At 37.6% G+C, this 23,048-nt stretch overlaps 1 non-coding gene across 1 annotated transcript; it reads left to right on the forward strand.

Annotated features, from left to right (window-relative positions):
* The first annotated feature begins 6,084 nt into the window (after positions 1–6,084).
* On the forward strand, positions 6,085–6,191 carry LOC112413581 (U6 spliceosomal RNA). The gene has a single exon (XR_003006001.1). It is a non-coding gene; the product is annotated as a U6 spliceosomal RNA (small nuclear RNA).
* The last annotated feature ends 16,857 nt before the right edge of the window (positions 6,192–23,048 follow it).

Raw genomic sequence — 23,048 nt, forward strand, 5'->3', positions numbered from 1 at the left:
ATTTCAACTGGTGTGTTCAGGTGACATTGGACGTTGCTTCCTTCTTTCTGTTTATTATAAATTGAAACAGATATTACACTGCTTTCAAACTAAGAATGAATAAATGCCATTGAAAACAGATTGTGCTTTTGATGAAATGGTCTTGGATTTGAAATGAGGCAGTTAATGTGGCATCAAGACCAACTTTAGTAGATCATGTAAACTAATTTAGCCACATAGGATGCTTATTGAATGTTCTTCACTTTCTTTTGCCAAATATCTATATTTTTTCCCTACGAATTTTGCTGAAAAGAGGATCTGACCTAAGAACTTGCTGAAAATGTTAAGACTCTCGTTTACAAAAACAAAACTTAATGCTGATACCTTTGGGCATATTTCTCAAGTCATGTTAACACTATTCTTCTGTAGGTTCTGAGAAGACCTTGTTGGAAGTAACATGAGTTATAAACTCATCTTTTGCTTATAATATGAACATTTAAATCGGGGCATTGACCAGAGAATTGGCAAAACCTAATATGAAGTAACTTGGATTAAAACATGAATACTGAAGTTTTCTGGCTATGAAATATTCTTAGATATTAAATGAGAAAACAAATCTGGTTTCTAGGGGAACACAAAAACAGTCTAATATTTAATAGTTATTTGGCTAGAGAGCTGGAATAGGAAAAGATAGACATCTTTAATTAACTCACCTCTAAACTGAGGAACAGAACTACGCTGCTTACTTCATGGGTTTGTTTGTGAAGGAACTTTAGAAATGTAGAACACTATACAAATTTAAGGTAATCCTTTTCTGTAGGGGAGCACTAGTGTAAAAGATACCAAAACCAGAGCCCAAAGTTAGTATTTAATCTGAAATATAGCAAATAAATAGTATAGAAGTAAATTCTGTGACCCTTAAAAAAGGTAATGAAGCCAAGTAAGATGGCTTCAGGAATCTAGGATCAAAAAAAGGGTTTGGTGGTAGTCACAAAAATGAGGTTTTATTTCACTCTCAATTCACCATTCATGATGAACTTAGCTCTTATACCGAAGTCCCAAATGAGAAAACTTTGTCAATCCCCATTAACTCAAAGATTCATTTTAAATAAGAAAAAAAATGTAAACATTTTCATCCTTCTTCAGCCTCTTAATATTTGGGTTCATTTTCTTTAGGTGTTTAAGGATTTGAAAAATGATAACTTCCCTAATTGACACGTTTGCTCGATGGGGAGAGGAGCAAGTACCCCAGTTCGGCTTGTGATCTCAAGATCTAGTTCTAGTTCCAGCCCTTGGTGTGAAGGCTCTGCTGGGCCTCTCTCAGACCGTGGGGTGCATTGTGACTCCAGGTGGAGGGCTATGTAGCACACAGTCTATACAGAGCTTGTCAAGGTGACTCTAGTTATACATGAGCTGTAGGAACTCTTCAGTGACTGCAGGTAAATAGTCGCACCAACTTTTGTGCCCACCAAAAATGTAACTGCTGAAAACATGTTCTTAAATTTCTCAACACACCATTTTGTCTGTACACGGGTTGTTCCCTTTAAGCAAAAGCCCAAGGCCTTAGCAGTTTTAAAAGCTCTTTATCAGCTGTAAAGCACCATAAAAATTTAAGAAAATATTTCTGTGGTGTTTGATCCTTCTATATCTCTTAAGAGAGGAAAAGAGATAAAATCTTTTCATTTTTTTTGGCTTTTTATAGGCAATGACACCATGCTACAAGCCATGCCTTTGTCAAATCTCAATGTCAATGAGGAGACTAATTATTCTGGGGTTAGCAGTCTCATTCATCTTCTATTTTCAGGTTAATGAGCTGAGTTCATTACTCCTATTGCATCCAGGAGTTAACCTAAAAAATTTAGCTGTCACCTTTTCATATACTAACATTAGTTCATTAAAGTCCTTTCACAGTGAAACCTAATTTATCTGTAGTCCCGTTTCTTCAAAAATAAGTTTGAAAAACCATCTCTATGAATTCCAAAACCCTATTGGGATAAAAATTTATTGAATTTCTTGTGTCCATGAATTGTGGTTCTGAGTCCATTCCATTGAATGTGTGCCTTTGTAAGCTAGAAACTATATTCTGTTATACAATAGATGTATTAGAGTCTGTAGTAGAGTCTATATTCTAAATTGTACACATATGGAACACTGGTGCTTTAATACGTTGTTAGGAGTTCCAATAGCATTAGCCATATTCTACAAGTGGGAATAGAGACAAACCTCCAGAATTTGGATAATGTCCAACTGTTTGTTTCATACTCCATTATTATAAGATTCTCTAATGTTTATAATTTTGTGTCCCGACAAAGTAAGTACAGTGTGCATATATTTCAGATTTCATGGGATGGCCTTGATTTTAAATATTTTGATTATTGTCAAATGGTGTATCAGACAGCATATCTTAATTTTTGTTTAAAAATATGTTTATTATAGCTATAAGTGTAGACATTCTTAATTTCCTAGAAAAGGATTATATGGATTTTATGTGAAGTTAAGAGTTATTATTAAGGAGAGACTAAAAAGTTATAACAATTTTTAAATTTAGAGCTTGTAGAATTCATTTCATCATTACCAATGTGAAAGTAGTTGAATAACAATTTTTTCAGAAAGGAAACTGGTTAGCTGTTTTGTTTCTTTCAAACTGATCGATGCTAGTATCTTTAACAAGTATGAGTAAAAAAATCTGTTGATAAGATAATAAAATTTCTTAGCACCCTTACTGTAATGTTCACTTTTTGGGAATGGAAATACAGATTAACTCATGTTTTCTTTTTCTTTGTTTATACGGTTATTAAAATATAGTTCAAGTTGTGCATCTAATTACCGCTAGTAGTGCAATGTACCAAGTCAAGCACTTGCCACTGACTGTCAAGTGTCTTTCTGATGCAGCTGAAAAGGGAGGGAGGGAGGGAGGGAGAGAAGGGAGGGAGGGAGAGAGGGAGAGAAAGAGAGAGAGGGGGAGAGAAAGGAGAAAGAAAGAGCAATGTCCTTTGAGCAAGACGTTCTGCAGCTGTTGTGTACATTAATCCAGGGAGCAGATCTCCCAACACTAAATATAGCAAGCATATCCTTTTACATGATAAAAAAAATGTTAAATGAAAGTCTTTAACTATGGAGTCATATTATTTTAGATTTGATTTCCTTTTAAAAGGAAATAGGCATTGCACACATATTCTCTATACAAACACTGTAATTTTAATAAATGAATGTATGGAAAATGCCAATGATAATACACATGTCACGACTTCCTCTGTTAAGATATTTTCCTTTAGGACCCGAGTAGGTTGTGATCTCTGAGGGTCTCATCAATCCCCTCCAAAATTTGACCACGTAGAAAACTTTATTTTTCACATAATTTTGTGTCCCATCCTACGTAATTAGAAAGTTATCCTCGGTTTCGCTCTAAGCAACAGTAATTAGGTCTTGGAAATATCCCTTTCCCATTGTCAGTTTCTTGTTATCAAAACATACTTGAGAACTTAAATCTGGATATTACCTTTCTTTTTTTAGTTGACCCAGATGAGGATGTCCAAACCAAGCACTCCACGGTGACGATAATTATCCAAGGAGAACTTTTAGATGAAAGCACAGGAGAAAAAGAAAATTCTTCACGTCCTTGGAAATGGAGAGTAGCCGTCCACAGAGTGAGGAATTAACCTTAGTTTCAGTGAAGATGGCTGTTAGAAGCTGGACAACCTGTCACCACCGGAGCCAGAGCATTTGTCAGCTCACAGGTCCCAAGTTATTTTGAGCTGTATAAACCATGTGCCTGTGAAACATTCCACCTGATTGGATAGGAGAAAACTGAGCAAAGGGATTCCACAGCAGGACAGCACCTATGGGAGGTGGGGGTCAGTCAGTTTTCCTACCTATAGAATTTCACTTACAGCTAGAGGCCCAAGTTGTTTATTTATTTATGTTTGGAATTAATACTAAATTGGTTATAACACATTCCATCTGTCAAATAAAATGGCATTATTTTTTGAAATATATCAAAATTCTTAATTTTTAAGAGAATTAGCTTTATTTTTTTTAATAATTAATTTTATTGGAGTATAGCTGCTTTATGATGCTATGTTAGTTTCTACTGTACAGCAAAGTGAATCAGCCATACATATACATATATCCCCTCTTTTTTGGATTTCCTTCCCATTTAGGTCACCACAGAGCACTGAGTAGAGTTCCCTGAACTACACAGAAGGTAAGAGAATTAACTTTAATTCATGGGAAATTTACTCTCATTTAATCACTGATACATTTTAGGAAATTTGGCTATGAAAAGCCAGTATGAAAGTGAGGTCCAACATTTTAAAGCTGAGGGTTTTTTTTTTTTTAACTGTTTGTCCAAAGGCTTAGAAAAAGCAGAGAAGATAACTAACATTAAAAGTTGTTAACTAGAGATCACAGGAAAAATGGAGAGGAAAAAGCCATCAGTCCGAGAATAAACCCAGTAACAAATTAGTTTGAACAAACGTTTTCAGAAAAAAAACTAATCAGATACTGTTTAAAAGTCAAAATTACTATATAATGTAACACATTATAACTCCTATTCATTTATGAGTACCTGGAATAACTTTTTTTGGTATATTATTTTGAAAAAGTCTATGCCAGATTTCTTCTTTTACACAAGCATTGCCAAACAATAAAAAAGAATCCTTAGCCAAACCAACATCTGCTCAAAAACCTACTTTGTCAAAGTATAGGCTCTTTGATATTAATTTCATATATTTTCAGAATATGAATTTGGAAAAAAAAAGTTAACCCCATTATTTCAGTCTTGGTAGAAGCCTGGGTTTTGAAAATTCAGATAAATGCCATTGGTTTTTTTTTTCTTTCTTTTAAGGGTCATTCTTAGATTTGGGTAGCATGAAATACATTGATTTAAACCTACCTTTCTTATTTTTATTTTTATTTTTTTGCGGTACGCGGGCCTCTCACTGTCGTGGCCTCTCCCGTTGCGGAGCACAGGCTGCGGACGCGCAGGCTCAGTGACCATGGCTCACGGGCACAGCCGCTCCGAGGCATGTGGGATCCTCCCAGACCAGGGCACGAACCGGTGCCTGCTGCATTGGCAGGCGGACTCTCAACCACTGCGCCACCAGGGAAGCCCATAAACCTACCTTTCTTAATTAAATCACACAATACTTGTAGAATTTCTTCCCATTCATTCAACAAATATTTATCTAATGCCTACTATGTACCAGGTATTGGGTATAAAGCAGTGCACAAAACATACCAAAATTCCTGCCCTCACGGCATTTACTAAGAGATCTTTTTACCTTTTTCAGTCACCTAGAGACTCCCTATAGTATATTGAATAGATATAAACTTTGTTTATTATGATCAAATCAGAAGCTTCACTATACCTTTTGTTAAGGAACTTTGAATTTACACAGGCAAAATGAAAAAGACTATTGAGGAAAACTTTAAAATAATCCAGACTGAAAGCACTGTTACTAAGGTGGGAAGAGGGCACAAGAATAACTGAGTTATATGGATAGATTATTTTCATTACTGCATTAATCTAGATCTTCAGTGTACAGGGTTGTTTGATCTCTTACCTGTGCTGAAATTAACCTCAAGACTACTTAATTGTGTTTCTGCATTTTCGATTTAGGTAGGTGCTCCAACGATTTCTTTTTATTTAAAGAGAGGATCTTCCCCCACTATCCCTTTCAGATCTTGATGCATAATCAATATAAGTGCTGCTAAGTCTTGAGTCGGGACAGGAAAAAGTAAAACCTCCATTTCATTTAGCACAAAGATGTGCTACAATATGATTTTCCAAAGGGAAATGTCTACACACACTGTAAGTGAACATATTTCTGCTTCCTTGCAAACTGTTCCATGATAAGCCTGGTATCCTACCTTTCACCCAGGTATAGAACACTGAGGTGGAAGGAGACCCATACTGAAAGATAAACTAGAGTTGGTTGGGCAGTGAAATTAGGAATCAATAGGGAGAATTAAAATCGGTTTAAAATGCCAAAAAAAAAAAAGTTACAGAATAAAGAGACAAAGAATTTCTGAATAGCAGTAATCTTTCTTTCATTTTTACTGTAACATTTTCAAATACAGATAGTGTACAAAAAATTTGAGCTTGTGCTCGCTTCGGCAGCACATATACTAAAATTGGAATGATACAGAGAAGATTAGCATGGCCCCTGCGCAAGGATGACACGCAAATTCGTGAAGCGTTCCATATTAAAAAAAAAAAAAATGAGCTCTTTGAAAAATAGTTGCATATAAATATTTTAAATAAATAATATTCAGCAACTGTGGATACCTTGCTTACAGTATATCAACCTTGTATTCTAGATTCTAGTTTTTTTAAATTGGTTTCTGCTCCCAAGTAATGTAGCCCCTACCCTACATATCATCTTAGTAATTGTATAAACATTACACCACAAACCTACTAGCTTAGATTTTACCAGAGTTTACTGGTACAAAGAATACTTTTTAAAACTTAAAAAATATATCCAACATAGTTAAAAACAAATTTCATAAGTGACAAGTAAACACAAGTTTACATGTCTTAAGCCTTCCCCATAAAGTTGAGTGCCCCATCTAACACATGTGTTTATTGTGGTTTGAACATGATCTTGTGCTTGCCTTCAGCTGTTTTCTTAATTTAGTCACTCAGTTATAGAAACAGTTTACTCACATTGGGGTGATCCACAGGAATGCCAAGGAATCTGGAAGATCTATGACAGAGGAAGTCTTCACTTGGAGGATAAGCATGTGAGAATTTCTGTGCTAGTAGATTCATGTAAAATTTTTGTATTTGCTATTTTTCCAGATTGCTTTAGATTTTTATTCTTTAAAAGAAATTTCTGACATATACCAAATTTTCAATGAGTTTTGCTTAAAGTTTATAGATTTATATTGAGGTATTCCCCTCAAGTATCAGATGAAAAAACAACAATCCTCTATATCTTATTTTTAAAGAATAGAGACTTGTGGGCTTCCCTGGTGGCGCAGTAGTTGAGAGTCCGCCTGCCGATGCAGGGGACACGGGTTCGTGCCCTGGTGCGGGAAGGTCCCACATGCCGCAGAGCGGCTAGGCCCGTGAGCAATTATTTTCTAACCTTTGCTAATGAGAAGAACACAGCAGAGGCAAGTTCTTGACCATCCAAAACAATGTATGTATGGTGGATTATAGAGGGTCTTAAACAAACCCCATGATATAGTGTAATTGAGAACTACAATTAAATCCTTAAGAAATGTCTTTTTCATCTCAACGGTACTGAAAACACTTGCTTAAAACTAAAACTAAAAAAACTTAAAAAGCTATAAGTTCAAAACCTATTTAGTTTTAAAAACTAAAAACATCTAAACAAACTATAAACAGAATACTTATTATCCTGAAAAGTAAATTTGTGATTACCTGTCCCAGGAGAAGGACCGTTCCTGTGTCAATCAACCAGGATCATCCAGAGCCCAAATCTCACTGCCTAACTGTGTCAGCCACAAAAGTAGCATGAAGGAAATGTGATACTGCCCTGCCAGAGTAATGAAGGGTATTTACAGGGTTCCGTGGCAGATCCTGGGACCGTCACTTAGAACAGATTGCTCTTTCGGATCAACTTTACTAACTCAATCTGTGCGATGTTCTTAACCTGGATGGATGGTGTGGGTGGATAATGACTAAGATGACTAAGGAAACAGGCTTTCTTGATTTCTCCTTTGTTGAGGTGAAAAGGATAATAAACATGAACTTTTAAAGAATAAAACATAAGGAATGCACAACATATCCATGTGGAGGATGCATGTGACACGTGTAAACATCTTTACCTGATACAAAACTGAGAGTATGGTTGATACATTTATTAAAGTAAATATGGGAAAATAATCAGTTATTATAATAATGTGTGCACCCCCAGTTTTGGGGTAGATTAAAGCTTTACTATGTGGTTTCTATGAAAGCACTGTAAGGCTTCCTTTACTTGTGCTTTTGATATGGAGGACATATCAAAGTTTACACTTTTTTTTTTTTTTTTTTGTGGTACGCGGGCCTCTCACTCTTGTGGCCTCGCCCGTTGTGGAGCGCAGGCTCCGGACGCGCAGGCTCAGTGGCCATGGCTCACGGGCCCAGCCGCTTCGCGGCATGTGGGATCTTCCCGGACCGGGGCACGAACCCGCGTCCCCTGCATCAGCAGGCGGACTCTCAAACACTGCGCCACCAGGGAAGCCCCAAAGTTTACACTTTTTAGGAAGTATTATTTATAAGAAGGAAATCTGTTCCCAGAGTTATTTTTTAGAAGAGCATCTATGATTAACTGAAGAAATCCAAGACAATTAGTATCAGGCATGTAATCCTGAGGTCTACAATTGATTCCTCCTGCTCACCACATTAATATAATGATTATATTAACACACATATAAACTTATCTCGGTAGAAGTAAGTTAACATTCTTTAGCTGTATGCTAGGCACTGTGTTAGGCTCTTCATGGACATTGTACTTTATTTTACGTATTCCTTCAACAAACTATGAAGTAGGTACTGTTAGAATTCTCATTTTACAGGTAAGAATCTAAGGCTTAGAAAGAGGTTAAAAACTTACCCAAGGTAACACAATGGGTGAGTGACTGGGCCAGGATTAAACCTAAGGCTAACTCTAAGTCTGTGCTCATAACTACTGTACATGTTTAAAAGTTTGCATTTCTGCAGTATTTGAAAAAAAATTAAGGGTAAAAATGAACATAAAACCTACTGTCTCTTTTAGTAAGTACTTTAAGGAAACACTGTGTTGAATTTTGTTTATAATTTTTCTGACAGAAAGGAACCCTGAAATTCTTTTGTATGACTAAACAAACAAGCAAAGAGAAAATATAGAAAGAAAAAAACGAATGCTTTCAGAAACATTGTATCTGCAGTATTTTTAGCTGAGAACATGAATTGATATGTGGACTGAAACATCAGGCATTAATGCTGAAAGATAGGGCATTGAAGGCAGTCTGAATGCTTTAACAGACCTATTTTTTTGTTCCATTTATGATAGTCATTTTGTTCAGACAATTTAAGACCTTTGTTCTTTTGAAAGTAAATTTCAATGCTTTGTGTTATTTCTCAGCACATCAACATGGGTCAGTAAATTTTTTGCAAGTTAAGGGTAGGAAAATAATACTTGAAATATTCTCTCTTCATAATGCTATCACTGAATATCTTAAATGCCAGTGTGCCAGTCTCTGGGTGATTCCACTCAGATTCTATTTTTGGGCAGCTTGGACATCTCAGAAAGCTGAAAATAAAGTTCAGTGTTCTTATGCATGACCCAAATAATCACACTAACACTAATGATGTGAAGGAAAGGAAATGGGAATTAATATTTCTTCCAAGTGTACTCTAAGACAGGAGCAGCCTAAGTTACCTCTTATTCAACACTCACAGCAACCCTGAAAGGTATTGCTATTTGCATGTTACAAGGAGGAAACTAAGGCTTAAGGAAGTTTAGCTTTTCCAAAGGTAGCCAACCAGTGAGCTGCACAGCTGGGGGAATTCAAACCTAGGCCTCTTAGTTTAAAATGTATTCTCTTTTCATTGCCCCACCCCCTCCACTGTCTTCTCATGAAAAGTAATTATGCAGGTTAGTTCAAAAATCACCCAAAAGAAGGAAACTCGCCATTATTTTCATATGTATCGGTAGGCAAAGGATTATTAAAATTATTAACTTTGATTTTAGGGACTTAGTGTTTATTTAACAGAAGCAAGAAGAGAACAGAAAAATAACATAAGACTAAGTCTTAGACTGTTTTCAGAAAGAAGACTCAATAAAATTTGTTGATTGAAATAGCAAGGGCTAATACACATTTCTGAGAAGTTATTACCTGAAATCTATCAAAAGGAATTTGTATTTTATATCCCTATTCAAGTTCTTATTTTTATTTGCATATGGATCTACCCATTTGGTGTTTCTTGCTTTAGCAAACTTCCTATCAAAGTCAGCATACTTTAACGGAAGACCTGGAAAACCTTCTTTATTTTGCCTCATCACCCAACTGCTTTTCATTCCAAACTGAGAATGGATTAGTTAAAACGTAGTCTAACCAAGAAGTCTCCTGTTAATATATTAGAGATTCTCTCCTTTCATCTTATAACCTAGACAATAAGCTTTAATTAAAAATGTGGGTGAGGGAATTCCCTGGAGGTCCAGTGGTTAGGACGCTTTCAATGCCGGGGGCCCAGGTTCAATCCCTGGTCAGGGAACTAAGATCCCACAAGCCACGTGACGCAGCCAAAAAAAAAAAAAAAAAATGTGGGTGATAATGTCAATAAAAGGGATAAGCAAATATCTACAATGTCACAGGGGACTTAAACCAAAAATTTACCACAGTGTAAACTGAGCTGGGGATAAATCTGTTTGTAGACAGCCCACTGGCCTGACAATATTGTGCAGATTTCAAATAGGAATAAGAAAAGCCTTGGTATAATCAGAAATGTGATCATACTGATCCTATAAAACATAAACAACCTTTCTGGTCTGATCTGCCACTCTTCTACACAAATCCTTGTCTCCAAAAAGTTCCACCAGTATTTCCTTGCTTTATCTTTCCTTCCTGCCTTTGTTCATTATTTCTTCCAATTATTATGTAATTAAACAACTAATGGTTATAACATTTCTTATATTGCTGAATTAAACTGAGTTTTCATTTATGCATTAATGCTTTATCTATTTAACTAGATCAACTCCTTGAGAACCGAAGCCATGAAAAAATGTATATAGGCCACACAGTTTTAATCTCAAGGCATGGCACAAATTAGTCACTTAATAAATATTTGTAGCATGCTATAAAAATAATCTATTAATTGTTGAGTTGTCCTAAATTATTCACACAATTCAACAAATATTTAATGAATGCTTATTGTGTGCCAGAAAAGATCAAATGACCTAAACTCTCAGCAACATTAACTGATTCAATTGTCATTAACAATTATGATGTTAGTTTAACACAGAAATACTGTTAAGAATCAATTCAAATGAGGAAAGGAGCTAAAAATGTTTGGTTGTTCTTTGTGCACCAGTCATTGAGCAATGACTATCAATATATGTGCTTTGGCTTAGTGGATGCTCACAATTCTTGAGATAATTGATATGGGGGACTTTTGCTTTTGGAAATGATTGGGGCTGTTTACAGCACCCACCTTGCCCAAGAGTTCTTCTGTAGGTGCCCCATAAGAGGCACTTTCATACTTTTGCATTTTCCTTAACTGGCTTAACCACTATTTTTCCTGCCCACCTTGGAACAACCTTTGTTTTACATCAGGTCTTTACTTTCTGTCCAAGCCCTAGAATCAGACTCTTTTTTCCTTCCATAGACTGCTCCTCTTGAGTTTTGGACTTAAAAACCCTACTACGGGCCTTCCCTGGTGGCGCAGTGGTTGAGAGTCCGCCAGCTGATGCAGGGAACACGGGTTCATGCCCCTGTCTGGGAGGATCCCACATGCCGCAAAGCGGCTGGGCCTGTGGGCCATGGCCGCTGAGCCTGTGCGTCCGGAGCCTGTGCTCCGCAATGAGAGAGGCCACAAGAGTGAGAGGCCCGTGTACCGCAAACAAACAAGCAAACAAAAATCCCTACTACGCATAGCTGAGAGGCAGTTCTGTCTGTTCTTATGCCCTGGTTTTTGAGATTCCAGTTCAAGTCACAGACTGAGTTGCCTGTTTTCTCAGAAATAAAGAGTACAGTACACTTAAAACACACATATATTCTCTAATTTAGATCAAGATTTCAACTACTGGTGGCTGACTGCTAATTGGACTTATTAAAATGCAGATAAGCTAGAATGAATTACTCAGCTCTCTGGTGATCCTAGCTGACCCTGTCTAGTGTCCACACCAACCAAGCTTTATTGTTCATATTTAATACATAACGTAATTTAATACAACAACCCAGGAAGTGTGAATTGTTATCCCCATTTTATGGAGAATGAAACTGAAAAAATTATATGCTACTGTGGGTTTTGCAAATTCAGGGATCTGAAAAAGTCTCAGGAGGTACACCCTGAGATCATCCAAGGTATTCTATATCATTATCCTTCTTTGTATAGAGGAGGAAACTGAAGATCAGAGAAAAAATTTCCACAGGGCCCCCTCAGAGCTCTGATTCACACCCAAGTCTATATGACACCAAAGTCCAAGTTCTTCTCTACTACATGACATCTCCTTTCAGAGGAATACACCCTTGTTAGCAATGCATTTGAGAATCAATTTTGAAAAAACTCAGAAGATGTAGAGTTACAAGAAGGAGACCTCAAGTGATATTAGGATTATGATGACTTAGTGATTTCTTCCAAAATCCTTCCAAGTCCTTGGAAATCTGGATGATTTCCTATCTCTGACTGGTCAAAGAAATAACTTAAAAGAAATTGAAGCAGCCATAAATAATAAACAATTATCTTGGTGCATCTCTATCTGCAAATTACTAGACATAGTGAAATTAAGTATAGAGATCATATTTTAAGTAGACATTTACTTAGCACTTCATCTTTTTGAAGTTATTTACAATCATGTATTGTTATTATGTTCTAATAACAATGACAGAACTACACCACTGTCCGTGAAGTTGGTCTTTATTATGATTATTTTGTACATAGGAAAATTAAACACTAGAATGGCCATGCAAATGTAAATCAGTAAAACCGAGATTGCCAAGTTCACATTATTAATTTAGTTTAATAAGAGCTTTTTTAGGGGAACACCCCAAAGTTTATCTACTAGCAAAACTGGAGCAATAAATATGTGCTAAATGAGGCTTAGAACACGCTTTGAATAACTGAGTAGAGATGGCAACTAAAAGAAACATAAAAAAGTAATTATTTTCTATTTCTATTTTTCTATTTCTAGCTGGTAATTATAGCAAATAATATTTTTCTAAGTCTTAAGAAAACTGTGAGAACCAGATTAATTTCTTTTATTCTTTAAAATGATCTAAGTGCTCATGAACTTTATTTTAAAGGTCATTTATCTCAATGTACTAAAAACTTCCTTCCTAGCTACTATGGGAAGTCTCATAAAATAGAGACTCAGTTTTTTTAAAAAAATTCTTATCTGCTTTTTAATTTTGTATGAAGAATAGGTGGAAGAAATCCAATTACTATGTTAACAAAAAGAGGCAGCTGGATTGCTTATTTGGTGATCATTCACTATGTTTATATTGGGATGGCATGGTAGGCAGGGTTTTATTTGATTTAATTCTCTCTTCTCTATTAATTTAGAAATGTTAAGGTCAGAGGATGTTTCCAAGTTCAGGTAGTGTTTAACTCAAACAATGAAAAAAAATAAGTAAGCATAAAAGCCATTGTAAAAATCTACGTCTTTAACTACCTTAAAACCAGAATAAGGGACTTCCTTGGTCCAGTGGCTAAGACTCCACGCTCCCAATGCAAGGGGCCCAGGTTCGATCCCTGGTGAGGGAACTAGATCCCACATTGCTGCAACGAAGATCCCGCGTGGTGCAACTAAGACCCAATGCAGACAAACAAATAAATATTAAAAAAAAAAATCAGAATAAGGATGCACGTGAATCAAATTTAAGAAAGATCCATCACCTCTTTTCAGAAACAAATAATAACTAGTACAGAAAGATGAGCAGTTTTAAACTTGAGACATTGATATATGCCTTGTTTGATTTGAACATAGAATGTTTAAAATTTATATCAGTGGTACAGTATGATATTTAAAAGAAGTCAAATAAATGCTGTAATTAGGCAGAGAGAAATTGTATTTAGAGTTAGATTCTACCTCCACCACTTATTATCTGAGAAGGCTTAGGCAAGTTATTTAATTTCTCTGTGCTTTAGTTTCCTCAGCTCTAAAAAATGGGAGAAATATTAGTACCTAACTCATGGGATTGCTGTGAGAATTAAGTAAATACTCTTAGAATAATACCTGGCTCCTAGCAAGTGGCCAGTAAATGTTAACTATCATTATTACCATTCTTATCATAGAAAGATATATTTTAAGTAAACATCTTTTAATCTGGCTTTGTGAAGTCACAGGGAGTGAAGTATACACATTTGCGCTGAGCTGTAAACTCTAAGGAAAGGCCAGAGGCTGAATGGGCCATCTAGACTGATGACTCAGACATAGCCACAGTTCAGGTTTCCAGACTGATTCAGTCCTTGGCTTCTGTCCTGACACTGACAACAAAAATGCCAATTAGTGCAAGAGTGATGAGTTTTTTTAGCATGGGTGCTGTTCATCAGAGATTCAAATCAGATCACTTACATCTTGTATAGGACACCGATAGTGATCAACCAAGTTCAGTTGTAAACCAATGACATGGAGGTAAACTGCTTCATATCTAGTTACCGTGCTCCTGAACCATCTGCTTCTGAATTCTAAATTCTCAACTCAGCCACTGCCAAGGGGCTAAACATAGCTAAAGGGTTGAAATTATAATTTGATCTGACAACCCAAGTATCAGACAAGCCTACTTTAGCCAAATAAGTAGAGGGGTGACAAATATCAGAGCAGTATATCCACTCTGTGGTATGTGCTTTATGACAAGAAAATAATAATTGAGAGTGTTGGTAAATATCTTATTTCTTATCTGATCTAGAAAAGGGTGTCAGCATAGATTGGTATAAAACTTTAGGTTGACAAAACTATTGTTAAGGTTAAGTGATTTAGAGAGGAGAAATCTAGGGAAGTGAGGGATATCTTAGAATTCCCATGATCCTGAATTGTCTAATGAACTAATGTTGAATGTATATAAACACCACATGGAATAAGATAAAGAAGATCTAGATCTACTAAATAAATGCTGATAATGATAATGATGATGATGTGGAGTAGATGTCAAATACAAAGAGCAATGATGTTTTAAATCCTATTATTTAAATGATCTTTTGTACTAACACTACATTTGAAAAGTGTTTTATTGTTTTTTATTAGCTATTTCTCATCAGAGTCCTGTCAGTAGATCTGCTTTAATACTCACATTTTACATATGTGGAAGCTGACATAAAAAATAATTAAATAGATAGGGGCTTCCCTTATAGCGCAGTGGTTAAGAATCTGCCTGCCAGTGCAGGGGACACAGGTTCGAGCCCTGGTCCGGGAAGATCCCACATGCCGCAGAGCAGTTAAGCCCTTGCACCACAACTACTGAGCCTGCACTCTAGAGCCCACGAGCCACAACTGCTGAAGCCCGCGTGCCTAGAGCCTGTGCTCCACAACAAGAGAAGCCATCGCAATGAGAAGCCCTCGCACCACAATGAAGAGTAGCCCCCGCTCACCGCAACTAGAGAAAGCCTGCGCACAGCAACAAAGACCCAATGCAGCCATAAATAAATAAATAAATAATACAAAAAAAGCTTGCCAACTTAAAAAAAAAAAACATCTTCAGTCTTTTGAAACTCTTTATACAATATATGAATAAAATAAATCCTTGACATTCACAGTAGGGTGTACCCTAAGCCATTTGTGGATCCCTTATACCATTGTTGTATTTGATTTTTCAGATAAAATGTGTATGAGATCATAATTAGAGAACTGATGGTTGCTTAGGCTCAGGGACCATGTAAGTGACTAGCCCTGAACCCCCAGGTCCAGGTGTACATGTCCAAAGTGATACCTCAGCAAAATCACAAATTATTGTGTCATGGCCTTTCAGGATAGTTCCTTGTTTAGACAAAAATGCCAAATGTTAAATGTGTGAATGCCAAGGGCTTTTTTGTATTTTTGATCAAATTCCTAAGTCCATGGCTGAATGGCACTGCCAGTGGCAGGAACAAGGGATGCTCACACTTGAGGAAGCCATGAATTCACTCAAGCTAGGTCCTCGGATGAAGTGAAGCCAGTTTGCCACCAAACAAACCCCTGGGACCAGGATGTAGAGAGTAGGCTGTGGCCAGAGCTGGAGTGGGTCTGGCCTGGTTTAAACTCTGCTCCAGGCTAATAAGGAAAAACCAGCTGGTTTTGGGTCTCTGCCTTTGCCTTTAAGTCCTGATGTGACTTCTTTTCCCCAGGGTTTCTAATTAAAGAATAAAATTTAACTAGTTAAAAAAAATTAGTTCAATGAGAAAGAATTAGTTCGGTTCTGAGAGTTTGAAACCTATGCTCGTATATACCTCTTTAAACTTTAGTTGTTCATTTTTAAAGAGCAGTAAAGCTTGTATAAGATTTAAAAAAAAGTCTTCAAAACAGTATTTATAATATGACCCTGTTTTATTTTTTAAAATTTTGGAGTACAATATTCCAAAATGTTAAACTGGTTATAACTATGTAGTGGAACTATGGAAGATTTTTCTCTCATATTTTTTCTTAGCTGTACTTTTTAAAAAACTTCTAATAAGGGTGTATTATAGTTATAAAGAGAAAAAAGACGGTAAAAGTTGCCCCCAAGGCAAAAAAAGAAAAAAAACAAAAAAGCTTCAAGGACACCAGTAGAAAAAAGAAGCAAAATTTGGCTGTAGCCTAACTGATGGTCTCTACCTACCTATCTGTCAAATATATGTTTGTATATAAATATAAATATGTGTATATCTACATCTATATCTACATCTGAAGAGATAATTGGAATTACCAGTAGGAAAGGGAAATCAAAGAAGAAAGAATCAGCAGTGTTCATCCAAGAGAGCCTATCTGCTCCTGATGGTGGTGTGCTGGCAGCTCCAGACCAACACTACCAGATGCCATAACCAATTACTTACCTTGCTCCAATCCATGCTCATACAACAGCATTCTGATTTCAATTGAGTTTGTGTGTGTGTGTGTGTGTGTGTGTGTGTGTGTACGGTACGCGGGCCTCTCACTGTTGTGGCCTCTCCCGTTGCGGATCACAGGCTCCGGATGTGCAGGCTCAGTGGCCATGGCTCATGGGCCCAGCCGCTCCGCTGCATGTGGGATCCTCCTGGACCAGGGCACGAACCCGCGTCCCCTGCATCGGCAGGCGGACTCTCAACCACTGTGCCACCAGGGAAGCCCTCAATTAAGTGTTTTATTAAAATAGACTTATTTATTTTTAGTTTTTAAAATAAATTTATTTATTTTTGGCTGCATTGGGTCTTCGTTGCGGTTCGTGGGCTTCTCATTGTGGTGGCTTCTCTTGTTGCGGAGCATGGGCTCTAGGTGCGTGGGCTTCAGTAGTTGTGGCACGCGGGCTCAGTAGTTGTGGCTCATGGGCTCTAGAGCGCAGGCTCAGTAGTTGTGGCGCACGGGTTTAGTTGCTCCACGGCATGTGGGATCTTCCCGGACCAGGGCTCGAACCCGTGTCCCCTGCATTGGCAGGCGGATTCTTAGCCACTGCGCCACCAGGGAAGTCCCTAGACTTCTTTTAAATAATAAGTTGGTAGGTGAATATGGCACTTAGTTTGCTCTCAAGCCATGTTTCTCATTGTAAATTAACAAATTGGAAATGTGGATGCTGTATTACTCTCTTGGGAGTTTGATTAATGTAAATACTCTGCAAAAGGACTGGATCGCTATAAGAGTTTTTGAAAAACAAATTAGGTTTCTGATCTTGGATAGCTGAGGACCAGACAATGAAACCTGGTGATTTCATCAAGGTGATTAAAAGCTGCAAGATCTTACGACAGTCAACCAACTGGACTTCCCTAAGAAGCAATCCTGTAATTCAATGTGTGACCTTTAGCATGAAATAAATACATGGCAGGTGTGTCTTGGAGACACTGCCATAAGATACTTCCACAATATGAACGATGTGGATGGCATTTTAGCTATGATCCAGCCTATCTTTCTTAGCTTGGAGTTGTAGATAAACTGAGGACCAGAGGAAGTAAGTCGGTTATCTAAGATTGCAGTTGATATCAGCTCAAACTTGAAATTATAATTGGTGCTTCCTAGTCCAGCATATGAAACTGTTTTCCATAGCCTTTATGAAATAATATCACAGCTGTAAAATGCACACATCCATGACTATATCTTCGTTTCCTGTTTTAAAAGGTATTTATTCACTAGTATGTTCAAAGTACTCTGCTAAGTTAAGATTTTCTTCAAATCTGCTCTATATGTTTTATAATATGAGTAAATGTTTAACACTGGGAGTAGGGTAGAGGAAAATATGGCTACTTACTAAGAAGCTAATACATGCCAGGCACTGTTCTAGATACACTACATCTTACTTTCATTTATTATATGATTAAATGCTTTTCAATAATGACGAATTTTATTTAATGATAATCTTGGATATGACTTGATGCAATGAAGTGCATTCATTTAGGGCAGCAGTCCCTAACCCTTTTGGCACCAGGGATCAGTTTCATGGAAGACAATTTTTCCATGGACTGGGGCAGAGGGCGATGGTTTCGGGATGATTCAAGTGCATTACATTTATTATGCACTTTATTTCTATTATTATTACATTGTAAGATATAATGCAATTGTTATACAACTCACCATAATGCTGTTAGGAGCCGGAGCTCAGGCGGTAATGCGAGCTATGGGGAGCGGCTGTAAATACAGGTGAAGCTTCACACACTTGCTTGCTCCTCACCTCCTGCTGTGTGGCCCCGGTCCTAACAGGACTGGTAGTTGTCCCGGGCCCGGTGGTTGGGGACCCCTGATTTAGGGTATCATTAGAGAACTAATATGGTACATGTCCAAAGGTTTTAGTAAATAATAAGTGAAAGTAATACTCCCAATGGAAGAGGTTCTTTTCTGTCTCGCTACACACTAAGCATCCCTCCCACCCCCCACAAAAGCTCACAAAAGACCACATATTGTGTGATTCCATTTATATGAAATGTCCAGAATAGACAAATCTACAGAAACAGATAGTAAATTTGTGGTTGCCTAGGGTTGTGGGTGAGGGGAATGTGGGAAGAAAAGAGGAGTCACTGCTCTTGGGTATAGGTTTTTGTGGGGAGGGTGAGGAAATGTTCTACAGTTGATTGTGGCAATGGTTGCAAAACTCTGTTGATATACTAAAAACCACTGTATTGTACACTTTAAATAGGTGAATTGTATGGTATGTGAATTATATCTCAATATCTCAATGTGAATTATATCTCAATATGGTATGTGAATTATATCTCAATACAATTATATCTCAATTTTTTTAAAATTCTAAAGTTCTGCCGTCCAATTGCACAGTCCCTTCAGATCAACCCTGTGAGATACCCTCTTAATAGAATGGGAGAGTTTTACCATTAATGAGTAGTAACTTAAAAAAAAAACAGGTAATATAAAAATGAATTCCAGCACAGAAGGTAGGAACTTATAGAAACCATGGTGAGTGATAGATAAATACGCCAACTGGGAATAACTCATGTGCGTCCTAAGGTAAATCACTGATCCAGTTCTTTATGAAACAACAACACAGAAAATCCTGGCCTCCTCCAGGATTCTGTTGTCTGTCTTTGACCAGCTCAACCACTCTGTACTTTGCCCATGAACAAAGCACAGTGTTGCCCACTTAGTCCTATTTGTGGTATCTCTAATCTTTCCTTTTTGGACCTGCAGTATCTCATCCATTTTTTTAATATCACTTGGAGGTACTCTTTCCTCATTCTTCTTCCACATGGTTTTACAGATTTTCTAGGACAGCCTCCTCCCTTTACGCCAACACTTGAAAAAAAAACAGCACCTACACACCCCAGAGAGCCACAGTTCAACAAGGTGAAAAGGTGTGGTTCAGATGAATACCTTGGGTGAGGATGGATACAAGAATAGTTTTATTGCTCTCTTAATCATTGGATTCCTGGAGGCACCTCTTTACTAGGCAATATTAAATCTTTCCATTGTCTGGACATTCCCTTAAGAAATCGCTTGCTTTACCTCCCAAGGTGAGTTCTGAGGAAGGGCCTTACCTGGCACAAACTGCAGTGGATCTCCACGGGGGTTCCACGGGGGCTCCTGGCCCTTCCCCTCACTTGCTGAGTGTAGGGAAATCTGCCGTGGCTTTCCCTTCCTGGGCTTGCCCATCCTGCTAATTTTAGGCTGCTTCCTCATGCAGCCACCTTGGGTATCAGCATGTGGCTCCCCTCAGAGGAGCTATTTTCTCCTATGAGTCTCATTTGTTTACAACTTCTCTCCCTTTTCTTCCCCAACCCCACCTCTGTATAGCTGAGCTATTTCTTAGTAATAAATAAAATATCTTCCAGAATTATGCTTACTCTAATCTGAGTTTATATCTGAATTCAAGGGACTAAGGAAAACTTTTTATATTAGATTTTAGTTGTACTTCCCAGTAGCCAGATTTCCATATTATGTTTATCTAACAAATAAACTAGGTTTCTACTGTGGATAAGATATTAGGTCACAGGGATACAATGATGAGCAAAGCACATGTGTATTTCACTGATGTAATCTCGATAACAGATTTATCAAACTTCCACTGTGTTCTGTGCTCTCTGTTAAGACGTGGGAATAAAAAATTAATAAAGCAGAGCCTGTGTCCTCAGAGAGCTCATTAGATATTTCAGTATACATAGAGATTCAAAGAGGCAGGGCTTACAAATTCCTGAGACTTAGTTTTTATATAATGAATGGAAATTATGTCTTCATATATGTTATAGGCATAATCAAATAAATTGCTTATTAACTTAAAGGATATAAATATACAAGGGCAGTAGACAAAATGGATACGCTAAGCAGCATCTCAAGGCTCTCCTTTACATGTCCCCCCGAGCATTTTGTTATTCTATGGAGCCAGAGGGGTTGAAGAACCTGGAGAAGCCAATCTAGGCAATCAAAGCACAGATAATGACTACCAGTATAACAAGACACATTCAACTTAAGATTTTTCGAGGTGATGGCGATGTTAATTAATGTATGTGGTATTCATTTCACAGTACATATGTGTATCAAATCATGACATTTTACACCCTAAACCTACGCAATATTATATGTCAATTATATCTCAATAATGCTGAAAAAAAAGATTTTTATTCTACTTGAACAGAATAAGACTGAACATATCCATTATTTATATGTGTGGATAATTGCCCCTGTAAATTCATGGTGTGGGCATGTCTTCTACGTAAACATAACTAAGCTCCCCAATACTTGGAAAGAGGTCCTTAGCACCTTGTTGAGTAAAAATAGTTACAGAATTCCAAGATCCATTGAGTAAACATACTGATTTCTGTGTCTGTGCAACATACTTTGGAGTATGAAAAAACATCAGAATGATGTTCAGTAAATGTTCCCAGTATGTATCTCCTGAGGTGGTGTCTCTGATATTTTCTTCTTTATATTTTACTGAATTGTTTAAATTATTAACAATAATAACTAATGTTTTAAAATAAAATCTCTTTTAATTTTTAAATGAGAATTTCCCATACTAAACAAATTTAATTTTAAACAGAATAATTTTTTTTTTTTTTTTGCTGTACACGGGCCTCTCACTGCCGTGGCCTCTCCCGTTGCGGAGCACAGGCTCTGGACACGCAGGCTCAGCGGCCATGGCTCACGGGCCCAGCCGCTCCGCGGCATGTGGGATCTTCCCGGACCGGGGCACGAACCCGTGTCCCCTGCATCGGCAGGCGGACTCTCAACCGCTGCGCCACCAGGGAACCCCCAGAATAATTTTTTGTTAAATAAAAGAAACCATCTTATCCAGTCCCTCTAATTGTAACTAGAAGGATGATAAGGTATATCACCCTTACCATAGACTCTGTACAATTTTATTCTCTGATGATGTAGTACTTTTTTAAAAAAATGTTTTCCACACGTAAAACAATTCTAACATTCACCATTCCACAGGATTTCTGTTTTATTGTCGACACTCTCAGTGCTTGCAAATGGGAGCAGTTTGAAAGCTGCTCTTTGGAAGTTAGCTTGCTGGGCAGTGCTTCCTTTTAAAGATTGAACAGATGAAGTTTGTTGTTTGTTGAAAGTGAACAGCACACGACCGTTCAGTTCACCTCTTAATACCCCAATGTTTACAAAGAGTAATTTTTCTTCTCTTTATTTTTTTAAAGTAAAACAGCAGGCTGAACTGCATGGCACTTTTCTTGGGCAAACATGTTTGTCATTTTATGTGGTTAAACTGTATTTAGGTGCTGTGGAGGTGGCAACTATAATTTGTCTTCTAGGAACACTCTGTCCTTCCTAGTCACTGATGCTCAACTGTTCCTTCAGGCTATCAGATCTACACTGAGACAATAAAAATACATTTTTAAACTGTAACGAAAATCTGTCCACAAAAATGTCTGTATTTTATTTATTTCTAAATGCCAGCTATTATGGCAATTTATTTCGTTTTTCTAAAAGAAGCATGAGTAACAGTACACAATTTTTAAACATTTGCAATCAATGTGTATAAAAGTTATCTGTATGCTGAAGGCAACCAACAGTTGGTTCTAGAGCACGTAAGGAGTTCAGGGGAGTAGGGGAAAAGGCAAGGGAGTTTAAAAAGCTTTTCTGTCTCCTTACTTCTGTGTCTTCTGTGCTGCTTTCGTAAGTTTTTTAATGCTTAATTAAGAAATGTGGGGGGCTTCCCTGGTGGCGCAGTGGTTGAGAGTCCGCCTGCGGATGCAGGGGACACGGGTTCGTGCCCCGGTCCGGGAAGATCCCACATGCCGCGGAGCGGCTGGGCCCGTGAGCCATGGCCGCTGAGCCTGCGCGTCTGGAGCCTGTGCTCCGCAACGGTAGAGGCCACAACAGTGAGAAGACCGCGTACCAAAAGAAAAAAAAAAAAAATGTGTTGTTGGGAATCCCCTTGGTGGTCTAGTGGTTAGGACTCTGTGTTTTCACTGCAGGGGGCACGGGTTCTATCCCTGGTTGGGGAACTAAGATCCTGCATGCTGTGAGGCAAAAAAAAAAAAAAAAAAAAAAAAGATGTCAATTTCTCTTATAAAAAGTGATAATTGAATAAGATGCACAGCAAGTCTGTTTCTTTTATACCATTAGTTTGAAAGTTAGTAATAAAGGATTCAATAGATGAAGATACTCATGCTGTGGTTGACTTCTATGAAAGAAATAGTACTGTTAATTTGACTAAAACCTGTAGTTAGAATTAGTTTTAGTCCTGATTCTATTTGAAGGCTGTGAGGCATGCCACTTAAAAATATACATATGGGGCTTCCCTGGTGGCGCAGTGGTTGAGAGTCCGACTGCCGATGCAGGGGACACGGGTTCGTGCCCCGGTCCGGGAAGATC

The sequence above is a fragment of the Neophocaena asiaeorientalis genome, unplaced genomic scaffold (genome assembly GCF_003031525.2).
Source record: "Neophocaena asiaeorientalis asiaeorientalis breed wild unplaced genomic scaffold, Neophocaena_asiaeorientalis_V1.1 scaffold31, whole genome shotgun sequence".
Lineage (NCBI taxonomy): Eukaryota > Metazoa > Chordata > Mammalia > Artiodactyla > Phocoenidae > Neophocaena > Neophocaena asiaeorientalis.